The 18,918-nt window shown below is 41.8% G+C and overlaps 1 long non-coding RNA gene across 2 annotated transcripts in view; it reads right to left on the reverse strand.

Moving 5' to 3' along the window:
* The window catches only part of LOC123582540, a 46,493-nt gene extending 36,253 nt beyond the window's left edge, over positions 1-10,240 (reverse strand). The window contains exons 1-3 of one of the 2 annotated variants that reach the window (XR_006704451.1): positions 9,251-10,240; positions 8,984-9,107; positions 5,230-5,454 (exon numbers count right to left, since the gene is read on the reverse strand). This is a non-coding gene — a long non-coding RNA (uncharacterized LOC123582540). Of the gene's footprint in view, positions 1-5,229; positions 5,455-8,983 lie in introns of both variants that reach the window. The other variant, XR_006704450.1, reaches the window with a different exon arrangement.
* Between the last annotated feature and the right edge of the window lie 8,678 nt (positions 10,241-18,918).

Below are 18,918 nucleotides of genomic sequence, written 5' to 3' on the forward strand. Positions count from 1 at the left end.
CATGATACGTGTATAATAAGACCATGCCTGCTTTCATGAAAATGATAACAAACTTATCATGTTTGTTGTTAAATTCTGGATACAAAATGCTGTGTATGAGCACTAAATGTATCTGAATATACAATGAAAACCGAATTACTATGGAAAATGTTACGAGTAGACAAGGTTAAGGTTATCAACCTTGATAATATAAAATCTGAAGATGTGACAGTCATCAACCAGGATATGCAAGGCAGAAACAAGAAGTGTAATACAAGGCAGAAAGTGTAGGCGTGAATTAGGAGAAAAAAAGTGAACCAACTAGAAAGTTTTAAACAATATCTTACATTATTCATGGATTTTTTTTAAACAGAATATCAGAGGAGAAAAACGTGCTTTTCTAGGTTCGTGGCATGAAAGACCTACATAATGAACTAAGTAAAAATGAATTACTTAAGCATCCAGTTCAAGAAGTTAGAAAATCAACAATAAAATATGCCCTTTCAATAGATGGGAGAGTATAACAAAGGTAATAGCAGAAATGAAAGAAATATCAAACAGAGAAAAAGGAAATGAAGCATTTTCTAGAAAAAATACAAGGTACAAAATTGACCCCAGAAGAAGGAGAAAACATAAATAAAGCAATACAAGTGAAAAACAACGCCAAAAAAAGAAACAGAAAATGACTATAGTATTTATGAATAGAGTTGTATCCCTACTATAGAAAACTCTGCAATCTGTTTGGGTTTTTTTTTAATGTTTGTTTTTGAGATAGAAAGAGACAGAGTATGAGCAGAGGAGGGGCAGAAAGAGAGACACAGAATCCGAAGCAGGCTCCGGGCTCTGAGCTGTCAGCACAGAGCCCGACATGGGGCTCAAACCCACGAACCCTGAGATCATGACCTGAGCTGAAGTCGGATGCTCAACCGACTGAGCCACACAAGCACCCCAAAAAACTCTGCAATCTATTAAAAGAATGTGGTTCTTTTGAATTAGCCCTGGGGGGGGGGAGTTTTTAAAGGGAAAAAAAGCAAGGTGCCCAATAGCAGGTATGGTGTGACCTCCTTTGTGTAAAATTTAAAGACTCAAGTAGACACATGGCATCATGTGTTTCTGCCATTAAGGATCTACTAACATTGAGGCAGTGTGGTAGAAGCCACCATGGAGACTCTAGAGCTATAGTCCCTGGATTTGTACTTGGGGTCCACCACTTTCTAGCTGTGTAACTGTCAACAATTTCCTTAGCTCCTCTGTCCCTAATCTCCTCCTCGGTAGAATGGTCACCCTAGAGCCTAACTCACAGATCTATGGGGAGTCCATGGGTCAGTTAATACAAAGTGCTTTAGAACAAGTGGCTAACAGTTATATGATAAAAGCTCACAAATTGTTTGTTATGGTAATTATTTTACACCTATTGGTATATACTTCTTTTCCTCTCCCTGAGGAAGTCGGGAAATTTTAGAAGTCTTTTGGAAATTAGGAGGGAAAGACAAGGACAGGTGGAGGGTGCTTACAGACAAAGGGAAGGAGGCTTTCGCTAAAAGGATGTTTCGCATTTCCTAAACACATAATTACATAGGACAATGTCAACAGCGGATTTACCAGGACACTGGTTTTCTTTTTCATCCCTCTGATTTTAGACACTGTTACAGGTTTAAATGTTATGTTCCCTCAGAGCACCACTATTTAAGATACATACAAATGAAAAAAAGATTAGAAGGAAAAATCACCAAACATTCTGATGGCATTTCTTTGTTAGAGTAAGGAGATTCAGGATCTTTTTTTCCCTCCTTAATTTTAAGCAATTCTTTTGTACTTGTTTTCAAATGTAGACAAAATTGAATACATTTTTGTTGTAACCTTTCCCCATTTCCCGGCCTCTCCAGGGTAGTGAGCATCTTTCTCAACATTTTTTTTCTGCGCATTCACGTAAATACATAATTACAGGAATATATAAATGTTTAGTATTTTTAGTAATATAAATGTTATCACACTTTTTGTGTTGTTCTGCGATGTTCCTTTTTTCAATTAAATTGGTCTTGAGGGGTGCCTGGGTGGCTCAGTTGGTTAAGCATCCAACTCGATTTCGGCTCAGGTCATGATCTCACGGTTTGTGAGGTCAAGCCCCACGTCCGGCTGGGGTTCCCTGCTGTCAAAGAGGAGATTCCTGCTTGGAATTCTCTCTCTCCCCCATCTTTGTCCTGCTCTCCCTTGCTTGACTGTGCTCTCTCTCTCTCAAAATAAATAAATAAACTTTACCAAAAAAAAAAAAAAATTGGTCTTGAAAAAAGAACTTTCTGTATCAATACACAAAATACCTACCTTGTTTTTTAATAGCTGCATGGATTTCCTAACGTGTCCATGACAACATTTATGTAACTGTTTCCTTATTGATGGACATTTAGTTAGTTCTCAGATTTTCACTCTTGCCATCAATATTACAACACACAGCCTTCTGCACCTGCCCAAGCCCATGAATAGTTTCTTATCATTTTTCCCTATTCTGTGTACTTCTGGGGATGTGAATGCACTGCTTTTACGATATGAAATAATTTTGAAACCAACAAGAGTAAGGATAAGAGGAATGTTAGCTGGCTTTCCAAAACAAGAATTCTACAGTGTAATTCATCCCTTAAAGCAATAGCACTCAAGTGAATACCAGGATGCCTGAAAGGGAATAATAAAGAACAAAAAAAGCCCACACAAACAAAACAATAATTATTTTTCCTCAGGAGCTTGCAGGTAGTGCAAACATAAATCTGTGCTTTGGCCAAATGCATAGATGTCGCAGCATTAATTGTCCACTGGGATGATTAGGGACAAACTGCATATAATAGAAACATCGCGAACACTTGTGTTTCTTGGCCCAGCTGCCAACGACAGGCAATTGGGCTAAATGAATCGAGAGCCGGCCAGGTGTGATCAATCTTACATCCTCACGACCATTATTACCAACCAATGACAAACCTTTGCAAAGATCCTCCCCCCAATAATTAATCATCGTGTCTCTTTTCCTAATAGGGTTTACCGTTTCATGAGGAAAGACCCACGAAATCAATTAAATATAAATGTATTATTTTATTTTATTTTATTTTATTTTATTTTATTTTATTTTATTTTATTTTAAGTTTATTGTTTTAGATGAGAAAAGAAAAATACTGTTTTTCTACCCCCCCATTTTTCTTTCTCTGAGTTTGTATACATGCTAATAGGAGCCTTGTGTCATTTATCATACCCAAGACCAGAGGAAGCAAAAGAAATCTCCAGGGAAAGGGGAGGCAGGTGGAATGTGGATCTCCAGATCTCTTGATGGGGGAAAATGTTCCTCTAGTGAGCATTCCCGCGAATGAATCCCAGAGACAGTGAAGTTGAGGCCTGCTCTACTAAACATCAGAACAGAATGTGTTATTTTGTTTAATGGAACCCCATAGTGATCCTCTACTGAATAGACAGAGTTTGATTTAGGAAAAAGAAAAAGAAAAAAGAAAACAATTTGGCCATTCTTGGTTAAATTGTCACACTGACTGAAGAAAATAAAATGAATGTTTTCTATGGAACTTTGTGGTTACAGGTTAAATATCTCCATATGCATATTTAGGAGAGAAAAAAAAATACTAGCACACAGCCTAAAGCACAAATTTCTGGGCTTTCCATTGGCTAACTGGGCTTTCCATTGGCTAAGCCATAAGACCAGAGTAGAAAAGGTACACTAAATCTCAAATAGCTATTAGATGTCTTTATGTGAGTTTTCAAGTGGGTCTTAAAAAGAAATAATAGTGCTGCATTGCTCTGGCAGACAAATCTTCAAATCACGTTTTAACATGCGACCCATTTTACCTAAGTCCCACTGTGACACCACAGGTCATGTTGGCCATCCAGATTTCTTTCTGCCTTCAAAGTCGTCCTGGCCCTGGTAGCTCACGGCACCACACGATTAGATCGGTCACCAGTGCCTTCCTTCTGCCCCACATCCCTCCCAGTCGGACTTCTGTGCCTTGTCCTGCATATTCCTTTTATTAAATCCAACCCCCCGCGCCATGAAGAATGAAAGCAAAAGATAAGGAGGCATGCATATTTATAGAGCTCTTTTTTTTTTAAAGCAATGGCCAAATTAAGGCCGAATTTATAGTTTTGTGGAATACTTGAGATGGTGTTTGTTCTTCCTGTGCCAAGGGCCTTAGGAGGAAGAATTCTCGCTGGGGCATCGTCTAGCCCCACGTACCCTGCACGAGCAGTAGCACGTGGTCAGCCATTGGAAGGCAACTAATTTGAACCGATTCCAACCTGCTTTCCTTTGCCAGTTTCTACAACAGACGCTAAAACTCACTCTCCTCACCTCTGCTACCCTTAGGAATTGCCATGTGAGTCAGTGCTGACCGAAGAGATAGAAGGGAAGGGTGCTGGTTTCTGAAGAACCCTCCTCTTGCCTGCTGAGAACGCGGAGATCGCAGAGATGGTGGCTGGCCGAGCCGCTGCCATCTTGCCACCAAGAAGGAAATGCCGGAAGAAGTTTGGAGGTTGAGACTCGTTGAGTTGCTGAACCGGTGACTTCAGCTGCCTACCTCTAGGCTTCTAATAATATAAGGGAAACAAGCTCTCTACTTAAGTTTCTTCTTCTTTTTTTTTTTTTAAGGTTTTTTTTTTTTTTTTAAGTTTATTTATCTTGAGAGAGAGAGAAATAGTGCATGTGGGGGAGGGGCAGAGAGAGAGGAGAGAGGATCCTAAACCGGCTCGAGCTACCAGCACAGAGCCTGACGTGGGGCTCGAACCCATAAAACCGTGAGATCGTGACCTGAGCCAGGACCAAGAGTCAGCCGTTCAACCCACTGAACCACCCAGGCGCCCCTCCACTTCACTTCCTTGAAGCAGATTTCTGTGAATCGCAGCCAAATGCAATCGCTTGACTAGATGTCACAGGCAGCAATGATGGTAGCCTGGCTTCCAAGACTTTATAACGTCTTGAGAGAGGCAGGCATCTAACCACTTAACCAAAATATTGAGCAGAACATGGAAAGCACTAAGTTGAAATTAACACAAGTCCACAACGCGGAAGCAGAAAGAGGAAATTCGCGTTACCAGTGGGACTTAAGACACCCTCATGGAAAAAAATGGAGAAGACACTGGAGCCGAGCTCTGCAAAACGAAGAGTATTTTTCCAGACCAAAGAGGGCTTGGACCGCACCCCCACCCCGCACCCCCAACACACACCAAGGACCCAGAGTGAAGAAAGGAAGTGTGGTCTGTGGCAACCTGGTTAGTTTCAGAACAGTCCCGGGTGGCTGGAGAACTGGGTTGTGTTCAGTGACACTGGAGTTGTTGCCCCTCTGTTTGCTCTTCACACGTTGCAAAACAGTTCTTGCAGCCTCGCGTCTCCTAAACCACTTCCCACTTTTTCTTCCTTTCTGCGTTCGGTAGTAACCTCCATCACATTTTCATTTACTGCAAGAAGCTAGGTAGGAATCATGAGCTGTTACCCTGCAGAGAGAAGGAGGGAAGGAAAAAAAGAAAACAATAGTTTCTAACAATTGCTAATGTGAAAATTTAATGATTCCTTTCATAGGAGTGTTTTGCACCCGAAGGTGATTTTTTTTTTCCCCTGGAGGACACGTGGCAATCTCTGGACGCATTTGTGGCTGTCATAATGGGGAGGGGGTGCTCCTGGCATCGCATGGGTAGAGGCAGAGATGCTGCGCCACACCCTATAGGGCACAAGACAGCCCCCAACACAGAATTATCCAGTTGAAAGTGCCAGTAATGCCAAGATTGAGAAACCCCATTTTTATGTTATTTGACGGTGACGGATGGGAGTGCCCACGTGTGGTTTCGTTTCACCTAATGGGTTCATCAGGGGGTAGCACATAGGTGACAGCATCACCCTGAGGAAACATTGGTGGTCACTACAGGACGGGCCATTGTGTTGTCTAATTAACCACATCAGGCTCTGCGTTGACAGCTCAGAGCCTGGAGCCTGCTTCGGATTCTGTGTCTCCCTCTCTCTCTGCCCCTGCCCCCCTCCCTCAAAAATAAACATTAAAAAAGTTTTTTTAGGGGCATCTGGGTGGCTCAGTCCGTTGAGCGTCTGACTTCAGCTCAGGTCCTGATCTCGCGGTTCATGAGTTCAAGCCCCACATCAGGTTCTGTGCTGACAGCTCACAGCCTGGAGCCTGCTTCGGATTCTGTGTGTCCCTCTCTTTGCCCCTCCCCCACTCGTGCTCTGTCTCTCTCTGTCTCTCAAAACTAAATAAACATTAAACAAAAATACTGAACAAAACTACAATGCCTAAGGCAGCACAGTAACACCATTTGATACTTTTGGACTCCCTCACATGGGGAAACCCCTCTGACAAGATTGTTGGTAATAAATATTTGTTGAATCTTAACGCATGAAGAAATACAAACCTATCACAGAGGGCTCAAAACTACATTTCTCTCAGGAAGTTTTCTGGGGCCAAGGTGGTGGAAGGCATCTCTGGCCGACTACCTTTTCAAAAGGTCACAAAAACCAGTTTTTTTTTTTTTTAATTTTTTTTTTCAACGTTTATTTATTTTTGGGACAGAGAGAGACAGAGCATGAACGGGGGAGGGGCAGAGAGAGAGGGAGACACAGAATCAGAAACAGGCTCCAGGCTCTGAGCCATCAGCCCAGAGCCTGACGCGGGGCTCGAACTCACGGACCGCGAGATCGTGACCTGGCTGAAGTCGGACGCTTAACCGACTGCGCCACCCAGGCGCCCCACAAAAACCAGTTTTTAACACAGTTGCAAAGAGCCACATCCACTATTTCATTCAGAAGGAACTCCACGCCAAAAATACTAGTGTCTTACAAAAGTCGTCTTCTTGGAAAAACTTTTCAAAACATCATATTGAACGACAATGGATTCAGCTTTTGTTAAGAACCGCGTTCAGATCGCAGATGGAATATTGAGGACTGTGCTAAATCACAGATGGTATATTTTTTCCTATATTTCACAAAACAGGCAATTTCTACACTTTTTTTTCCTTTTGCATTTTGCTCTTGGTAATCCTGTAGATTGAACAACAACAACAACAAAAACTAAACTAAAAAGAAACGTGGAAACATTTACTTTTAGTGCTGTTTATAATCTTACTCTTTAGCGGGTGGAAACATCACTGAATATTCTGTGTAATTTACTTAAAAAAAAAAAAAACTTAGAGTGTAATTCATTTTAGGTGAGCAATTTGTTTTATGAGCCGTGTATGTTTATTTGGGGTTGCGCTGTTTTTTTATTGAGTGCAATAAAGACACTTCTTATCAATTGATTTGTTGTATCAGCAATGGGCTTCTTTCCAGACTGAAATATGGCAGCGTTTCCAAGGACATTATCCAGCATATAATTTCACCACAGATATGAATCCGGGTTCATTAGGGCCCACTTGCACTGCCTGTTATGACCTAATTTCTAGGATTCCTGCTTGATGGTGGAATTATCTTTCCCTGCACACAGTGTATAACATGGCTGTCAGATGAGTTCTCTCTCTTTGATGGTTCATCACATACACAATTTTGAATTGTGCCAACTTTTATACCAGCTGATAAAAATCAGAAGTTCAAAAGTTCACTCCCGATCCCACGTGACATGGAAACTTCAAAGATTCTAAAGCCGACACCTTTTAGAAATAATTAATGGCAGGGCTGACACGGGAGGTCTTGGGTTACTGTGCTGATGGCGTTAAAAACACTTGTCAGGAGGTAATGCTTAACCCAAATGTGGGCTAGTAAGTTCCACCTGTACCTTACGTCTAGCCTGGGGGTGATTTCTGGCCTTTTGGGTTCAGCTGACTTACCGTGACTGTCAGAGCATGGGGCATCTTGCACGCCCTGATATTAATGCTTTTGTGTGGCATCAGGCTCATACGCATTCGTGCATTTCCGGAGTGAGAAAATCACACCTCGAGAACTAAATCATGGCCGATGGAGAGCTCACGAAAGTGCCGATCACAATGTCCTGGGGAACATTTCGTTTGCACTTCGGTAATGCCGTGCGTGAGGCAGAACAGAAGTGATATACACTCACAGAAAGTAGAACAGTGAGATTTAACAGCTGTGCACACGGCCTCGAGAACGTAAAATCAGGAGGCTGTGTCTTTAGAAAACTATTTCTTTTAAATCCCCAAATATCACATCTGGTTGCATCGAGTTGTCATTATGACATAGTATTTAAGATGATTTAATGGGTTATTGCAGGATAAGAATCTTGGAGTTTACTTAACTACTGTGCATTAAGAGAATGTAGCTGTTTAAATGATGTTCTGACAAAGCAGATAAAAAGCTGTTCTTGATGTCGAATGACTTTATTATATACTTTTTTTTTTTACTGTAGTCAGTATAAATATAGATACTCAAACGTAAACAGAGTATATAAAAGACAAGGGCGAAAGTGGAGCCGTGTGACAGAAATTTAAAGCAAGCAGCACGTAACAAATGCAGAAAACTATTCACCGTTGAAAATTTACGGGGCATATTGACTACGTGTATGAATGTGGCAAAGTCACAATACAAAGGCATCATGTGTCTGCTGTCCCTTGTTCACAAGTCCCCTGACTGGGCCTCTGCCAGCTCACGGGTCAGTCCCCGCTTTGGTGGCAAGGTCTCGCTCCCATTTGGAGAGGCTCCTGGTCTTGCCCCTGCTTCATACCCCCACACCCTCCACCTCCCACGCCAGCACAAACCTCTCCCCGCTTTCCCTCAGGTGCCACACATCATTTTTTTCTAGTGTTTTTAAGTGTGTATTTATTTTTGAGACAGAGACAGAGCACGAGCCGGGGAGGGACACAGAGAGAAAGAGAGAGGGAGACGACACAGAATAAAAAGCAGGCTCCGGGCGCTGAGCTGTCAGCACAGAGCCCAACGCGGGGCTTGAACTCACAGACCGCGAGATGGGGAAGGGGCAGAACCGACTAAGTCACCCAGGCGCCCCTGTACACATCATATTGAATAGAAAACTGAGGCTCTATGTACCTAGAACAATTTCAGACAACTTACACAGGGCCCAAGTCAAAATCCAACATCCCAGTTGCCCAATGCATCGTTCCATTACCTCATCACATTCCTGCTGCTGCTTATGGCAACTGTCCCAGTGGACGTCAACATGCCATGTTTTTCCAACCTGGAAAAGTATACAAAAGTCTTTCTGTTGGCCTTTCTATGCCTACAGTAAATGTGTTTTGCCTTAATATCTGAAGGTGCTTGGAACTCCCCATGAGGGGGGGTTAAATAAACAAACCAGCAGGGGGAATGGAAGACTCTCACCGGATTGCCCTGACTGTCGAATGGTGTCTTAAACAAGAGAGAAGCAGAGTGTTCCCCCAGTTCACTGTTTTGTCATGGCTCCTCGGGGCGAGTCCGCACGCCAACCACAGAATGTGGGAAGAGACGAAGAGAAGAGGCAAAGAGCTGGTGTGACTGCCTCCTGAGAAGGGTTCCCAGAAACTGCCACTGAACATAGTGGCTTCTGTCCCACTGGCCGAAACCCCTCCTCCCATCGCCACATCCAGCTGCAGAGAAGAGAACAGAATATTCCATTTTGATTCTGAGGAACTGTGTGCCCAGACAAAATCCCACCATTACGAAGGAAGACAGTGAATGGAACAACATAGGTGCTGTTGACAGCGAAATGGGCATTTGTCTGTGGACTTCTGACCACTAACGAGATTCTTCCTTACTCGTGGCTTCCTTCATAGGTCACGGGCTCTAGTGTTAAAAACAACACCTGGGTTTTATCTCTTGATCCAGCTCTGATTAATAGTTTAACCCGATGAGTGACGGCTTGATTAATCATCAACCGTGGTTCATGACTGCTTGAGAAGGAGTCTGAAACGAAGTGTGGCCTCCAGGATGAAGAGTTCTGCTATCCATTGGTGATGCCTGCAATGCGTAAGGCAAAAGAGGGTAGGGATGAAGGTGCTTCTTTTCTATTCCTGGTCTGACCCTCTCACTTGGCATTCACTTTCAAATTAATGTAACGGTTCTATAATCCAGCAGCATATTAATAACAAATGCTACTCACACTTCTATGTCATGTTACCCGAAGCAATACATGCATGCAGGTATTATTTCCATCCTAACAGCTTTCTTCTAAGATTAAAAAAAAAAAAAGTGTATTTATGATCTCTAATTTGGAGGCAAAGGGTATAATTGTTAAGTAGAACAATGGGCTTCCACTAAGGTCACCTAATAATAAATAGAAAATTCAGGGGCACCTGGGTGGCTCAGTCAGTGAAGCATCCGACTTCAATTCAGGTCATGATCTCAGAGCCCAGAGCCTGCTTCGGATTCTGTGTCTCCCTCTCTCTCTGCCCCTCCCCCACTCATGCTCTGTCTCTTTCTCTCTCTCTCTCTCTCTTTCTCAAAAATGAATACACATTTAAAAAATTTTAATAAATGAAAAATTCAGAATTTGAATTTAATTCTTTTTTTTAATTTCTTTTAATGTTTATTTATTTTTGAGAGAGCACAAGTGGGAGAGGGGCAGAGAGAAGAGGGAGAAACAGAATTGGGAGCAGTTTCCAGGCTCTGAGCTGTCAGCACAGAGACTGATGCAGGGCTCAAACTCACAGAGAGTGAGATCATGACCTGAGCCAAAGTCGGATGCTTCACCGACTGAGCCACCCAGGCTCCCCTGAATTTAATCCTTTTAGAAACAAGATATTCTTTTCACTCCCCTATACAATACTATTAAAAAAAAAAATGATAGAGAGAGAAAGAGAATTAATCTCTTGATAGACTATCTTGGATCAGAGTGATTATATATTATCTACTAATGATTCTCCCTTCAGATTTTTTGAATCTTTCCTGCTAATAAATTCTCCATGGTACCCCACAAGCCCAGATGAACCATTCATTCAACAAAGCTAAAATTTAAACAAGAAACTGACTAGGAACTCAGCTACAGATATGAATAAAAAATTCGTTTCTGACTATAGTAGCCTTACAAACATGTAAACAAAGAAATGAGCTGCAGTGTGCTAAGAACTACAATGAGAAAGGCCCACGGTGGTGCACAAAAGCCAACAGCCGCCATACCAGGTGTGAGTGGGCAGGGAGGGTGCCACAGTGGCCTCATCCGAGAAGAGGCGAAAGGGTCCTGAAAGGTGGGTGGGTGATCACCAAGCATACTCAAGGGGTAGCCAGACAAGCCAGGAGAAGCAAATGGCAGGACTGGGTACTAGAATAGCATGGCAGTTCCAGAAAACAACAACAACAACAACAACAACTGGGCAGGATGTGTGCATGTAACAGAGGCAAGCAAGAGGCAGGATGTTCACTGGGGTATACAGAGAGAGGTAGGCAACAGCAGGAGAGGTAGACAAGAAGATGGTCACGAAAAGCATTCAAGTGCCTGGATGAGACTGGGCTTTATGGACTTTAGCCTATAAGCACTGGGAAACCACGAGAAGGTTTTCAGCAGGGGTGCAAAATAATTGTGTTGGCCTCTGAAAAAGAGCATCGTGGAAACTCAGCTGGAGTTACCAAAGTCACAGGCAGTACAACCAGGCAAGAAATGAGCAGAACCTAAAACGAGAGTTCTTCCTCTGGGACCTACATGTTTTGTAGGATTTATGGAAGCTCTCAAATTATGTGCCCTAAATGTAGGAATGAGCATGTCTCTGAGGAAAAGCTCTGTGCCTTTTCCCCAAAGTTCTTAGTGAAACCCAGAACAAGAAGGACAATAACATTCTAAAGTTGAAAAATGTCTGGCCTTGGGGCGCCTGGGTGGCTCAGTCGGTTGAGCGTCCGACTTCAGCTCAGGTCATGATCTCACGGTTTGTGGATTCGAGCCCTGCACTGGGCTCTGGGCTGGCAGCTCGGAGCCTGGAGTCTGGTTCAGATTCTGTGTCTCCCTCTCTCTCTGTCCCTCTCCAACTAGCGCTCTGTCTCTCTCTGTCTGGGAAAAAAAAAAAAAAAAGTTAAAAAAATAAAAACAAACAAGCAAAGGCCTTAACAATAGGTCAACTATATTTGGATCATATTTTATACACACAAAGTTGAAGGACTCATGTGTGTGTAGGAGCCTTGCCACAGATTTTCCAAGATGGATCAGACTGTATCACTATCCCTTCTTCCAGCATCTTCCTAAACTTCCAAGTGCTATCTAACCTATGGACCACGTATCCCAAAGGTTGGTTTGAAAAGTAAATTTCCTAGGGGCACCTGGGTGGCTCAGTCAGTTAAGCACCCGACTTCGGCTCAGGTCATGATCTCACGGTCTGTGAGTTCAAGCCCTGTGTGGGGCTGTGTGCTGACAGCTCAGAGCCTGGAGCCTGCTTTGGATTCTATGTCTCCCTCTCTCTCTGCCCCTCTCCCACTCCTTCTCTGTCTCTCAAAAATAAATAAATGTTTAAAAAAATGTTGAAAAGTAAATTTCCTATAAGAAATTTGGCCACTCTGAGAAGGTGGCCAAAAAGACATGCAATAGCCTTTTACAGGACAGGAAAAAGCTGAGAAGCACCAAATCTCAAATCTCTAGCTACAGAAACTTCTAGAAGCAGAAAATGGAACCGTTACCAGGCAACAAGGTAAACACAGAAAGAAAAATCTAGATCATTTGTTCTGAAACTTTATGGGGGTTAAAGACCCGTAACCCCCATAACCTTGAGAAGTTGCTGAACCCTCTAGAACTTCTCCCAAAACAATTCGCACAGGTATCTTCTTACAAAATTGTGCATACTATGTGGAGAGGTTTGCAAAACCTCTGGAGCCCAAGAACGTCGGCGTGACCCTGGACACCAGCTTGAGAGCCCCAGTCTCGATAACTCTCCTTCCCTCAACAAACATTCTGTTATCATAGTTTTTCATCTAAATTAGGCCCAACCAATATTTACATTATCTGACTTTCATTGAGCCATGCAGTCCGCAATTAATTTCACCTCTGCCACATGCATGCAACCTCCATCAGCTGTACAATCACAAAGTCTAAAAGGAGACTAATTCTAATTTCCGCTAAATTACACTATCGCCCAAATGGCATACGCAATCCTAAATCGATTGATAAACCTAGAATAGGAAACATTGTTCTATGCTTAAGCTTCATAAAATGCCTTCTCCCCTCAGCAAGGGTATCTGTTCTTACCAGCAGGTATTTGAATTCTGGTCTACTTTATGCATATTACATATATATACATACACACACATATAATATCCTATATGTATTCTCTATCTCTATCTATCTATCCTTGAACATTCTCTCTACTATGAAGCAAATTACATAAATTTTCAAAGTAAGTCCAAGCCCAGCAGTGGTCTTGATTTCCAAATGGATTAGGGAAAAGAGTAATTTGAAGGGGAAAATTACGGCAAATTCTATGTTGTTTCTTCTTGTTCCCCTACTGCAGTTACTGAAAACCTTTGACTAGACCTCTAAAAGAGACCACACATTCGATAATTTGAAGCAAAAGGTTAATGGTGTTGTTACAACTATTATCCCTTTTAAAATCATTATCGTCTTGTTTTTTATGACTATATTACCTTCACCTTTCGATGAACCCACTTTACCAGCTGTTTCCCTCCGTCATAAAGTTTGCCGAACATTATCGTAGGAATAGGAGAAATGCCATGTTTTATCAATCAAGCCTAAGGGAATTTGAGGCTTACAACCACAACTGTAAAGGGAGTTTATTGCAAGTTTCTGTTTTGATTTGTAAATTGTCCTTAAGTAAAATACATACCTGATGCCAAGGTATGGAATGTAAAAACGCAATGCGGTATACGACAGAAACCTGTATCATAAAGTTTGATAGGTTGACAAATGAGAAGGCAATAGACTCCTGACAAACGCAACCAGACTTTCTTCCTTGACGCGCTGAGACCCGCGGCATCATTCAGCCTGCCGGTGTCCCTGATCCTTCAGCCCACACCACCTCAGCACCCCAAGGAATACACGAAACGTAGGACAGATGCTTCTAACTTACACAGGACTACACAGAAAGTCTCAATACCGTTCCAAACTTGATACGATAAAGGTATTATTTCATTATGATGCAATCAAATTAAAATTTTACCAGGAAAGTCCTAAAATACCACCATACAACAGGAACCAAAAAACACATTCCTAAATACTAGACATTATTAAATATGTGTAACTAAGTGATAGCAAATATCAAACCTGTAGGATACAGCTAAGTGAGTACTTTGAGGAAATGCAGCCTTAATGTGCATTTTAAAAGACTGAAAATAAGTGAATGAAGTATTCAACCAAGCAGACATTAAAAGAGCAAGAAAACAAATCCAAATAAGGTAGTGGAAAGGGACTAAGCATGAGAGCAAAACTGCATTTTTTTTTTTTTTTTAATGGGGAGAAGTAAAACAACAAAAACAAGATGTAGTTCCTTGGTGAGTACTATTTACAAATCTCTAGCAGGACATATCAAGAGGAAACAGAGAAGCCAAAAATTAACATAATTAGAAATGGAAAAGAGGCGCACCTGGGTGGCTTGGTCAGTCAAGCATCTGACTTCGGCTCAGGTTATGATCTCATGGTTTGTGGGTTCAAGCCCCACATTGGGCTCGGTGCTGACAGCTCAGAGCCTGGAGCCTGCTTCTGATTCTGTGTCTCCCTCTCTTTCTTTGCCCTTCTCCTGCTCATGCTCTGTCCCTCTCTCTCTCTTTCTGTCAAAAATAAATAAACATTAAAAAACTTTTTTTTTTTAATTTTTTTTTCAATGTTTATTTATTTTTGGGACAGAGAGAGACAGAACATGAACGGGGGAGGGTCAGAGAGAGAGGGAGACACAGAATCGGAAACAGGCTCCAGGCTCTGAGCCATCAGCCCAGAGCCCGACGCGGGGCTCGAACTCACGGACCACGAGATCGTGACCTGGCTGAAGTCGGACGCTTAACCGACTGCGCCACCCAGGCGCCCCTAAAAAACTTTTTTTTAAGAAAAAGAAACGTAAAAGAAACATAACTATAGATAAGTTATTTTGTTTTAGTTTTTTAAAAGAGTTTTATTTTCTTTAGGTACTCTCTACCCCTGGATGTGGGGTTCAAATTCACAGTCCAGAGATCACGAGTCACGATCTGTACCAACTGAGCCAGCCAGGCAACCTCATAGCTATAGATAAGTTCTAAGTTAATACTATAAGCAATTTTGTACCAACACATTTGAAAACACTAATGAAATGCCAAACTTCCCCAAAATATTTTAATCACCAAAATGACTCAAAAACAAATAAATTCTGAACAAGCCAGCAGCCATTAAGTAACTTGAATCAGCAGTCTAAAAACTATCTCTCCTTGGGGTGCCTGGGTGGCTCAGTCAGTTAAGCATATGACTTTGGCTCAGATCATGGTCTCATGGTTCATGAGTTCAAGCTCTGCGTCGGGCTCTGTGCTGACAGCTCGGAGCCTGGAGCCTGCTCTGGATTCTGTGTCTGCCCCTCCCATGCTCATGCTCTGTCTCTCTCTGTCTCTCAATAATAAATAACTATTAAAAAAAGACAAAAACTATCTCACAAGATAACTTTAACTCCACAAAGCCCAAAACTCTCTATTTGTTTTTACAAACTTTTTTTTTTTTTTTTTTTTCAGAATAAAGAAATAGAGAAAGCTCTCCAACTGATGTTTTGATGTTACTATAACCTTATTCTGAAACCTGGCTAGGGGAGTGCAAAAAGATCCAAATCATTTATAAGTATAAATCCAACAATAACAAAATAGTGTCAACTCAAATCAAGAGTGTATAAAACTAACACATCATAGGGGCGCCTAGATGGCTCCGTTGGTTAAGCATCTGACTCTTGATATCAGTTCAGGTCATGGTCTCTAGGGTTTGGGAGACTGAGCCCCGCATCGACTCCAGCTCTGTGCCAACATCGCAGACGCTTCTTGGGATTCTCTCTCTCCCTCTCTCTCTGCCCTTCCCCTGAGCACTCTCTCTCTCTCTCTCTCTTTCTCTCTCAAAATAAATAAATAAATAAATAGACACTAAAAAAACCTAACACATCATAAGTGCATTGGACTTATATTACTAGGGCAAAGATATTTAAAAATTATGAAATCAATCAATAAAGACCAAAATGACATGATTATCTCAACAGATGCAGAAAAGTGGTAAATAGAAACATTTATTTAATATAAATGCGTTTGGCAAAGTAGGAATAGAGAGAAAGTTTCTTAATTCAAAGATGATGTCATTCTTTTTGTTTGTTTATTTACTTTCGAGAGACAGAGAGAGACAGAGTGCGAGCAGGGGAGGGACAGAGAGACACACACACACACACACAGGATCTGAAGCAGGCTCCGGGCTCAGAGCTGTCAGCACAGAGCCCCACGCAGGGCTCGAACCCTCGAACTGGAAGATCATGACCTGAGCTGAAGTCAGATGCTTAACCGAATGAGCCCCCAGGCGCCCCAAAGACAATGTCATTCTTAATATCAAACTTTCTAACGGATTCCAGTAAATTCGGGAAAAAAGTCGAGAATTCCCACTGTTGGCCTCACTACATAATACTATGCTAGAAATCCTAGCCCATAAAATATAAGAAAAAGAAGCAAAAGGCTTCAGGTATGGCTAAAAGAACAAAATGTCCTAATTTATAAATAAAATGATTATCTGTATCAGCGAAATAGAGCCCACGGGCTAAACGAAGCCTCTTGTAGCCCAAATCCAGCCACACCCATCTGTTTACATATTGCCTATAGCTGCTTTAGACCTGGAGCAGCAGAGTTAAAAGCAGTGACTGCTGGACCCTCAAAGACAAAACTATTGGCCATCTTGCCTTCTCCAGAAAAAGTCTGCACGCCCCGGTCTACATAATAATAAAGATGTGGTAGATCAAGCAATCCACAAGCAAGCTAGTAGAATGAAAAATAATACTGAGTAGTTTCTGGCCCCGAGATCAATGTACAGAAAACGAGTAGCATCTTTCCGCGCTGTACCATCTACTCGAGAGCTATATTACAAAAAGGGCGACTTCTCACAGTAACAATAAAATCAGTAAGTAAGCAGAATATACGGCCTCTAGCAAAATATGGCACACTTTTGCAAGAAGAGTCAACTAGTTTTGAAGGACACAAAATAAAACAAACGGAATAAAAATGGAATAAATGCTTTTTTGTTTGGCAAACTGTCCAATCACGATACAGTCAGTAAGCGTCCAGTCCTAGATTCTCCAGTTCCCGTTGTCTGCCTGTGTGGCAGCCTGTCTGTTTTGGTTATTTCTGGATTTCCCGACAACATGTGGTGTAGACAAATAGTAGATAGAGGGATGTGATTGTGCCCAGCGTGCACAGAACAAGTAGAAAATGAAATGAAAGAAGAAAGTGAGAAAGATAGGAAAAACCAATAGCTAGAATTTTTAGTATATTACAGTGGTCCTAAAATATTTAAAATTATGAAATATTTATCATGTGCTAAACTCTGAAATAAAACATTATGTGTCTATATGTTGGCTCTCAACTCTGAGGAAGCTACGATTACTTTCTTCAATTTATCCATAAGGAAACTGAGCCAGGGAGAGATTGGCGCCATTAACAAGTTACGCAGCAAGGCATTCAGTGGGGATCCAAACTCACGCGATATAATTCCAGATCCTACTCTTTAATCCTTACCCTGAGGGGTAGGTGTTACTCCCTGCATTATTAGATGTCATATTATTATCTTCGCTAACAGTTCCAGAAGCTTGGAACTACTCAGTGACTTGACCAACTTCATCAGCCTAGATAAGTGACGATGCTGAGATTCGAATAAGAAAGTTGCCAAAATTCATCTTATTCCCACTGCACCAACTGTGGTCCAAAACTCGAGTGACACCAGCAGGGGAGCAGGGGAAGAATAAAAAGCTTTAAATATTAATTATTCAGCAGGTGCTGTGATTTGGGGTGGAACAGACCTTCGGAAATGTCAATAGACTATACATTATTGATTTGTCAAAGTCAAGAATTTAAATATTTAAACATTTCTACCACTGAAACATACGTAGCAAACCCCACAGTCACTAACACTATTTATAGCACATTAAATTTCTACCCTCTGCTAATGACGTACGGCTTCAATTTCTCCAGTTCTGATAACTCTCCTTAGAGAGACCGGCCTGGGAGTCTCTGGAGAGAAGTGACAGGCAGGGAGGCATCCCAAGTTACTGATTCTCAATCTGCAAAGCTGTTTCTTTCGACTGTTATTTCATCTTTTAGTGTCCTTGCTGTCCGTTCTAGGTAGAGTTTTAATTCTTGACAATAATAATTCAAAATAACCTTAGCCCTTTATATTCTTTAAAAGGTAGTCACCCTTATTGTAGATTTAAAAAAAGAGAGATAATCTTTGGCAACACTAACACCCATAGATAACCATTCTTGACCATCAAGGACATTGTTAAAACCACCCCCTGAATACAACCATAAAATTGCCGTAATCAAGAAACTTGCTTCTATTTCAACAATGGGCCATCAAAGGACACAGGATTTTGTGGAGCAAAGGTTGAGTCTGTGATGTAGAAGTAGAATTTGACCTCCAAATAAAGTAGTTAGCAAGCACACTGTTGTGTGTAAAAGTTCCAGTCAATGTCCAATGAACCAGCCCAAACAGCCAGGTCAGAATCTCTGAAGCTTCTGGATAGCGAATCAATGCCAAATAGACGGAGCTTCCTGCTTGAGCACATCTCTGGATTAGGACACGATTCCAGGCAGCAGCTGGAATTACTGGGATAGCTTCGAAGCCTTTTAAGAAAGCCACGTACGGGTCAGTCATGGGTTTAGGGCCCCATTCAAGCAGGATGAATTTTAGCAGAGCTGAATGAGGAACCTGATTTTCAGAGACTCCCCCAAAACTTGAGGCAGAGTAACTGTCAGATATGCCAAATGATGGTCTGCTTCAAACTGCTGATCTAGCCAGCTTTGGTTTTCTAGGCTCAGTAATTGGGTAACACCAAGACTGTAGATCAAATATCTTTCGTGCCCAGAGCTGAGTGATACAAAAGCATCTA

The sequence above is a fragment of the Leopardus geoffroyi genome, chromosome B3, assembly GCF_018350155.1.
Source record: "Leopardus geoffroyi isolate Oge1 chromosome B3, O.geoffroyi_Oge1_pat1.0, whole genome shotgun sequence".
NCBI lineage: Eukaryota > Metazoa > Chordata > Mammalia > Carnivora > Felidae > Leopardus > Leopardus geoffroyi.